The sequence below is a fragment of the Pogona vitticeps genome, chromosome 5 (genome assembly GCF_051106095.1).
Source record: "Pogona vitticeps strain Pit_001003342236 chromosome 5, PviZW2.1, whole genome shotgun sequence".
Classification (NCBI taxonomy): Eukaryota; Metazoa; Chordata; class Lepidosauria; order Squamata; family Agamidae; genus Pogona; species Pogona vitticeps.
The window spans coordinates 164,150,130-164,159,438 of NC_135787.1; positions in this window are offsets into that span (position 1 = coordinate 164,150,130).

A 9,309-nucleotide genomic window follows, 5' to 3' on the forward strand; every position below is an offset into this window, starting at 1 on the left:
AGTTCAACAACATCTGGAGATGCAAATTTTCCGTATGTACAGGGAGGAAGAAGATGGATTATCCCTCTAATGCAGACCTGGGCAAAGTGCGGCTCGAGGGCCACATACAGCCTGCGAGCTGCTCCTGTCCGGCCCGCCGGTCGTCGCTTCTGGCCGGCCCATGGACAGTTTTGAACATCAAAACCATTTATAGCTTTTTGTCTGAAGTTGATCAGTTGCTTATCTTCAACATACTGTAAAAACCTCTAGTATTTGTGAAGATTAATAAGTTTAAAATAAAAACAATCATAACATCACTGTTTCATTTTATTTTTAAGTAAAGTTGGTTCGGCCCCCAAACACAGTTCAGATTTTTCATGTGGCCCCCCTATAGAAATTAATTGCCTACCCCTGCTCTAATGTATATAGGCATACTGTGCTATGCTACTAGTCCTTGGTTATGTCCTCTGAATAGGATCAAACTGAACCAAAGGCATAGGTGCATTCAGTGGTAAGCCAGCTCAGTCTTTAGCTGCAGCATCAGCTTGTAGAGTTTTATCTTGAGTTGAGTAGTAATAATAATCATTTTGCTGTTATCGAGTTTAGAACTGAAACTTATGATTCCTTGAATAATTTCTCTAAACACTGAACAATATTAAAATTCAGCAATTTTTTTATTAAGTAAAGGTCTTCCACTGAATTTATTTAATAAAAGAATAATTGCACTGTACACAGTTAAAAGTGCAATTAAGCTTCCAGCTCTCAAAGCTTCACCACAGAAGCAGGCATATCATTAGTAAGCAGATTATTTACAGGTTTAAGAATGGCGTCAAATCCGTTTCTTTTTATTTTTTAAAAAAACTTATCTGCAGAGCTAAATTTGAGTCAGCAAGACATATAATCCAAAGCCTAGCAGAAAAATGAAAATAAAGATCAGGTTTTAGCTATGCCTAGTATCAGACTAAGCATCTTACTTCAATTGGAACTAACCAAGTGGCAATAATAAACGTAGGCCAGCCCATACCACCCTATATTCCTTTTCATACATCGATGCTCTGCAACCAAAATCAGAAAAGTAGTAAGCTTTTTTGTTGTTCTTTCTACTACAGTGGGGTCTTGACTTAAGAACGGCTTGAGTTAAGAACATTTTGACTTAAGAACCGCTCTCATAGGAAAATATTGACTTGACTTAAGTACTTAGATTTGAGTTAAGAACTGAAAAAAAACCATGTGGGAGGCAGGGAAAGTGCAAAATTTGAACTTTCAGTTAACTGTTGGCCAGTGAAAAGGGTGCCTGTCTGCTTCCTCACTCCTCCCAGCGTTTAGAGAGTGGATTGGGAGACAGTCTTCAGACTGCCTGGTACTGGACTGCCTGGACTGTATTTTCCCTGCCTTCCCTGAACCTTTCTTGACCTAAGAAAAAAAGAAACAAAATATCCCCCTCTAGTGGTCGAAGGCGGAATAGCAGCTTCTCATTAGTTTCTATGGACGGAAAAGAGCAGATACGGATCAAATGGTTTTCAATGCATTCCTATGGGAAATGCAGATTTGACTTGAGAACATTTTGACTTGAGAACCACCTTCCAATACGGATTAAGTTCTCAAGTCAAGACCCCACTGTACTTGTTACTGAAAATCTTTTTAGAAAAAAATCATGCTACTTCCTATGAATCTAATATCTTGCCTGCAGTCTTCCATGCTGCCTGTGTCATAGAAAGCTTTTATCTCTCAAAGACAGAACCTCCTCACTCCTGACTTGTGGATAGGCAGGCCAGAGCATTGAAGAAACATTAAAAATTATCACTCACCACTGTGAGTGCTCGTATTGCACAAGTGATCTTATTAATATTTTGTTTTAAATTTTTGCCTTGCTCTTGGCTGTGGTCTAATAGATTTATGAAGAATTGGGGGTGGGGGACTACACACCAAGGCATGTTAACATGACAGTGAAAATACACAATGAATGTACATGTGTTTTTTTTTTTAATGGATATATTTTATTTAGGCTGGGGCGCCGTTTATAGCTCAGCAATGAAATGAGCCACATTAGGGGCTTCATATTTATTTCTTCTCATTTCTACTCTTTTTGTGTTTTTCCACACCCAACACATGTAATTAAATCTTGAGGAAGAAAGGTGGGGGTGACACATTTTAATAAATAACAAGGACCCTGGAAATCAGGTGATGATGGACTCAAAACCATGAAATGATCAAGAGTTTTTGAAACTGGACCGAGATTCCTATATAGCATAGATTCCTATACAAAAATAAGGATTAAGCACAAAAAGAGAGAGGCTATGATTACAATGGTTATGATTATGGTTTAGCCAAGGAATAAGAGGGGGGGGATTCAATCTTGTATCCCCGCAACCTTAAGTCACTAGTTTGGAATAGTTTGGTACTGTTTGGGATCATATAATGACAGCCACACTAACTGTGTACTGAAACATAACATGGATTTATACTTAACAGCACCTCCTACACAACACACTGTCAGATTCCTTCCAGAGGACAAAAATTCATTCTAGCTGTGTGCTGTTAAAGATCAGAAGCTCATAGCCTTTTGACTGCACCACAAACATTAAAATTATATACTGGTGTGTGTGTGTGTGTGTGTGTGTGTGTGTGTGTGTGTGCGTGCGTGCGTGTGCGTGTGCGTGTGCGTGTGCGTGTGTGTTGTCTCCGTGAAGGCCATAAATTACGTGCATCTTCTTATAGCTGACCTTCCAGTTGATTGAACCTACAACATTTGTAAATCTGTGACCCAAAATAGTAGAAATCTGGCTCAAAACGTTAATATAGATTTGGAGGGGACTTGAGATTGGGATTTTTAGTTAAACACACTTACCATGGCTCCACAGCTTTTGCTCTTAAAACATCTCACATATTTCCCTTTTAATAGGGAGTTGTGCATTACTGCTTTGTTGGTGCTTCCATAGAGGTTACATTGTTACTGCTTCAGTAAGTATCTTTGTTGCTGGTATGTACAGTACTCTTAAATTGCAGCTAGTTTACAGTGTCCCCAATGGGATTTTCAAGTCGCATGAAATATTTAAGGAGTACAGTAGTTTTTCCATTGCCACCTCCCATGGCATTTCTGTGGCCAAGTGGGGATTTGAACCCTGATCTTATGAGTCCTAGTTCATTACTCTCTCCACTACTCCACACTAGATATCAATATATTTTAATTATCACCATTGTTCTTCAATAGAATGTATAGTTGTGATACTCATTTTAACAATAATGACCAAAATATGTCAGATTATTTATTCAGCCCATGAAATAAGTTTATGTAAAAACACCCCTGTAGAATAGACAAAATTCATCATGACCCCAGTCTTGAGTTCCACTCCATTGCTGGGGTCGAACTCAAGACTGATAGGAGTTGTGGTTCAATGTATCAACACGTTCCCCACCCCCTCCTCTCCACTGACTCTCTGTGTACATCACAGAGGCATTTTTGCCATCCTTGCATGCCTGCAATAGCAAAATTTCCATTACTGAGTTGCAGACTATACAGCTGCATTGTCCATTTCCAGTCATTCATTTCCTACACTAATTGCTCATTTCCTTTAATTTCTTACAGCAGAACATAAGCCAGCAATGTTGTATTCTATCTCATAGTGTCCTTTCTGGTGCACAGCATCATGTATTGGGTGCACAGATATAATTTTGCAGGCTTAGCATTCATTTTAGGAGGAAAGGAATTAAACTTACACTAGCAATTCTACGTGGGAAAGCACTAAATGGATTCTTGCTGGACATGAGTTAATTCACATTACATGTTAGGAACAGAGGAGCAACATGGTGTGGGATTGTTCTTCTCAGGAGGAACCTTATGGTTCTTATAATGGAGAATTTGCTTTAAAGCTGTGAGATTTCTCTGATCTGTCAGCTCATGCTTGGTTGAACTGCTCAGTCTGTGAAAAGGCTTGCTTTTGAGTTGGAGACCTTGGCAAAATTTAACTGCAAGCATGCAGGTGGATAAAGCTAATGCTACAACCCAGGGTCATCTGTCTTGCATAATCATGGCGCAAAAATTGTAGTTTTCTAACCCTAGCCATTATTGGACAGAACTAGGTTTTGGTGGAAAGCATCTGATCTTGGAATATGTTTTCTGTGGATGAGGAATTCTGAATATCACACCAACATGCCATGGGAGCAAATTTGTAACTCTTTGTAGTATGCAGGAGCCATCTCTTTACAAAACTGCCATATCCAGTAGCCTAGCCATAAAGTCAGATGTTCAGGGTCCCTTCATTAAACTAAGCACAGACAACCATACACTTTTCTTCTGGAATGTACATGAGCAACCATTCACATGCTTCGCAATATGACTTAGTTACAGCTACAAGGGGCAGGGGAGAACAAGAATTCATCAGGAGGGAAGGGAGAAGCTAACCAGAGTCTAGCCTCCCACCTTCTTCTTGCACAGTTTGTGAACTTCAGGGGTGACAGCAGGCTATATACTGCTGCAACTTTCCTACTATGCTCTCTCCACCACATGCTTCTACCCAGCCTTCCTCCTCCCTTCTTCTGGACTCAGCAATAAGACATTATAGAACACACGCACACATGGAGCTGGGAGAGGGAGGAGAGAAGCAAAGTGTTCAGCATGATGAGTGAGTTGCAGGATGGTTCAATTTCTGGAGTTTAGTTGACACTTATGTGTGCATGTGCAGACACAGATTGGAGAGTAGAAAACCAAGCAGTAACTAAGTCATCCTAATCTGGCAAAGAGGGAGGCGAGTGGGAGGTTGAACTATCTCCCTCTGCCTTGGATGGAGCGTGAGGAAAGACAATTTCCTCCCACCCACCCAAAGGAGTCTGAAGGGGAAGGGCAACATACCCCTATGAGACTCAAAGGGGAGTTTTAAAAGAGGGACCAGTCCAAAGAGAGACTGTGTGTGTGTGTGTGTTTAGTCGTTTAGTCGTGTCCGACTCTTCGTGACCCCATGGACCAGAGCACGCCAGGCCCTCCTGTCTTCTACTGCCTCCCGGAGTTGTGTCAGGTTCATGTTGGTTGCTTCGCAGACACTGTCCAGCCATCTCATCCTTGGTCGTCCCCTTCTCCTCTTGCCATCACACCTTCCTAACATCAAGGTTTTTTCCAAGGACTCTTTTCTTCTCATGAGATGGCCAAAGTACTGGAGCCTCAGCTTCAGGATCTGTCCTTCAAGTGAGCATTCAGGGTTGATTTCCTTTAGAACTGATAGGTTTGTTCTCCTTGCAGTCCAGGGGATTCTCAAGAGCCTCCTCCAGCACCACAATTCAAAGGCATCAATTCTTCGGCGGTCTGCTTTCTTTATGGTCCAGCTCTCACTTCCATACATCACGACAGGAAAAACCATAGCTTTGACTATTCGGACTTTTGTTGGCAAGGTGATGTCTCTGCTTTTCAAGATGCTGTCAAGATTTGTCATCGCTTTCCTCCCAAGAAGAAGGCGCCTTTTAATTTCAGGGCTGCTGTCTCCATCTGAAGTAATCATGGAGCCCAGGAAGATAAAATTTGACACTGCCTCCATATCTTCCCCTTCTATTTCCCAGGAGGTGATGGGACCAGTGGCCATGATCTTAGTTTTTTTGATGTTGAGTTTCAGACCGTTTTTTGCACTCTCCTCTTTCACTCTCATTACAAGGTTCTTTAATTCCTCCTCACTTTCTGCCATCAGAGTGGTATCATCTGCATATCGGAGGTTGTTGATATTTCTTCCGGCAATCTTAATTCCGGCTTGGGTTTCTTCCAGTCCAGCCTTCCGCATGATGTATTCTGCATATAAGTTAAATAAGCTGGGGGACAATATACAGCCTTGCCGTACTCCTTTCCCAATTTTGAACCACTCAGTTGTTCCATGACCAGTTCTAACTGTTGCTTCCTGTCCCACATATAGGTTTCTCAGGAGACAGATAAAGTGGTCAGGCACTCCCATTTCTTTAAGAACTTGCCATAGTTTGCTGTGGTCCACACAGTCAAAGGCTTTCGCATAGTCAATGAAGCAGAAGTAGATATTTTTCTGGAACTCTCTGGCTTTCTCCATAATCCAGCGCAAGTTAGCAATTTGGTCTCGAGTTCCTCTGCCTCTTCGGAATCCAGCTTGTACTTCTGGGAGTTCTCGGTCCACATACTGCTGAAGCCTACCTTGGAGGATTTTGAGCATAACCTTGCTAGCGTGCGAAATGAGTGCAATTGTACGGTAGTTGGAGCATTCTTTGGCACTGCCTTTCTTTGGGATTGGGATGTAGACTGATCTTTTCCAATCCTCTGGCCACTGTTGAGTTTTCCAAACTTGCTGGCATATTGAATGTAGCACCTTAACAGCATCATCTTTCAAGATTTTAAATAGTTCAACTGGAATGCCATCACCTCCACTGGCCTTGTTGTTAGCCAGGCTTTCTAAGGCCCACTTGACTTCGCTCTCCAGGATGTCTGGCTCAAGGTCAGCAACTACATTGTCTGGGTTGTCCAGGATATCCAAATCTTTCTGATATAATTCCTCTGTGTATTCTTGCCACCTCTTCTTGACGTCTTCTGCTTCTGTTAGGTCCCTCCCATTTTTGTCTTTTATCATGTTCATCTTTGCGCAAAATGTTCCTCTAATATGTCCAATTTTCCTGAACAGATCTCTGGTCTTTCCTTTTCTGTTATCTTCCTCTATTTCTTTGCATTGTTCATTTAAGAAGGCCCTCTTGTCTCTCCTTGCTATTCTTTGGAAGTCTGAATTCAAGTTTCTGTAACTTTCCCTATCTCCCTTGCATTTTGCTTCCCTTCTCCTCTCTGCTATTTCTAAGGCCTCGTTGGACAGCCACTTTGCTTTCCTGCATTTCCTTTTCTTTGGGATGGTTTTCGTTGCTGCCTCCTGGACAATGTTACGAGCCTCTATCCAAAGTTCTTCAGGCACTCTGTCCACCAAATCTAGTTCCTTAAATCTGTTCTTTACTTCCACTGTGTATTCATAAGGGATTTGGTTTAGATTATACCTGAGTGGCCCAGTGATTTTTCCTAATCTCTTCAGTCTAAGTTTGAATTTTGCTATGAGAAGCTGATGATCAGAACCGCAGTCAGCTCCAGGTCTTGTTTTTGCTGACTGTATAGAGCTTCTCCATCTTTGGTTGCAGAGAATATAATCAATCTGATTTCGATATTGCCCATCTGGTGATTTCCATGTATAGAGTCGCCTCTTGTGTTGTTGGAAAAGAGTGTTTGTGATGACCAGCTTATTCTCTTGACAAAACTCTATTAGCCTTTGTCCTGCTTCGTTCTGAACTCCAAGGCCAAACTTCCCTGTTGTTCCTTTTATCTCTTGGCTCCCTACTTTAGCATTCCAGTCCCCTAGAATGAGAAGAACATCTTTCTTTGGTGTCAGTTCTAGAAGGTGTTGTAAATCTTCATAGAATTGTTCAATTTCAGTCTCCTCAGCAATGCTGGTTGGTGCATAAACTTGGATTATTGTGATGTTGAATGGTCTGCCTTGGATTCGTATTGACATCATTCTATCATTTTTGAGATTGTATCCCATTACAGCGTTTCCCACTCTTTTGTTGACTATGAGGGCTACTCCATTCCTTCTACGGGATTCTTGCCCACAATAGTAGATATGATAATCATCTGAGCTGAATTCGCCCATTCCTGTCCATTTTAGTTCACTGATGCCCAGGATGTCGATGTTTATTCTTGCCATCTCCTGTTTGACCACCTCCAGCTTCCCAAGGTTCATAGATCTTACATTCCAGGTTCCTATGCAGTATTTTTCTTTGCAGCATTGGATTTTCCTTTCACTTCCAGGCACGTCCACAGCTGAGCGTCCTTTCGGCTTTGGCCCAACCACTTCATTAGCTCTGGAGCTACTTGTACTTGTCCTCCGCTCTTCCTCAGTAGCATGTTGGACGCCTTCCGACCTGAGGGGCCCATCTTCCAGCGTCATATCTTTTAGCCTTTTGTTTCTGATCATGGGGCGTTCTTGGCAAAGATACTGGAGTGGCTTGCCATTTCCTACTCCAGGTGGATTGCGTTTAGTCGGAACTCTCCACTATGTCCTGTCCGTCTTGGGTGTCCCTGCACAGCATAGCCCATAGTTTCTCTGAGTTACTCAAGCCCCTTCGCCACGACAAGGCAGCAATCCATGAAGGTTCATGAGGTGGTGGCTACCTGAGAGGAGAGGATGGATGGCGTGATCTGCAGAGCCAATAAGGAGAAATCCGGGAAGACCCTGCGCCTGCAGGAAGTGTTGGTGCTTCAACTCTCCATGGGGCAACATGACCTACACCACTGGTCATGTCTCACCATGCTGAGCCAGCTTCAGAAGAGGAGGAAGACCACGTGCAGCCACGGGAGGGCAGTGGGGAACGGAAATTCAGTGCCTCAATTGTCAGTATCATTCCAGAAGCTTCTGGAAGCAGCACAGTCACCTGAGAAGTATCAGAAGAGAATGTAGTAGCTGTGAGGCCTATTTGTCCCAAGGAAAAAATGCAAGCTAAAAATATGAGAGCAAAAGCACAGCCAGCATTTCAAGGCTGTCTGAGTGCTAACTGATAACATCTGGACACCAAGGAGAGCTGTAAATCTTGTGTGTGTGTGTTGCTGTTGGAGCCTTTGTGGGAGACAATATGGAAGGTCATCTCTCATTTCCTATTCCAAGCTTCCCATTCAGATACCTTAAACCTTTGACAAACAGAGTGCTCTGCCTGCTACCTGTTGTCAAGGTGATTTATCTATTTGGACGGAACCAACTGCCTGACTCACAAACAGCACTGATCTCCTACTGTATGATTTAAAATCTGGCTTACAACAATGCAAAGTACCCCAAAGTTTTCCATCTGCTGAGGTCCATTCCTACGGCCTTCAGATCCTGCTTGCAGATATCCTTGTATTGTAGCTGTGGTCTCCCTCTGGGGTGATTTCCCTGCACTGGAGGCAGGCAGTGCATCATGGTCTCTCCCATTTTGAAGGGACACTTGTCCAGCAGGCCAAGGCGAAGAGGCAGTCCCAAAACCAGCAAAATCAGGGAGCTGGACAGGGGACAGATTATATTTGTCTTCAGTGTGGAAGGGATTGTCACTCTCGAATCGGCCTTCTCAGCCACACTAGATGCTGTTCCAAGACCTCTATTCAGAGCACGTTACCATAGTCTCTCAAGACTGAAAGATGTCTAATCTAAAACAATGCAGCTCCAACTCTTGCTGCCTGACGTATCACAGAGACTGGGATAAATTCAACTTTTAATTTTTGTGAGGGTCTGTAGTTTTCTTACAGATCCAGCTAGAAATGGTTGGGGAAAGCTTGGTTTGCTTTGTACATTAATCTAAAACAGAATGTTGTTGTTGACCCTTTGT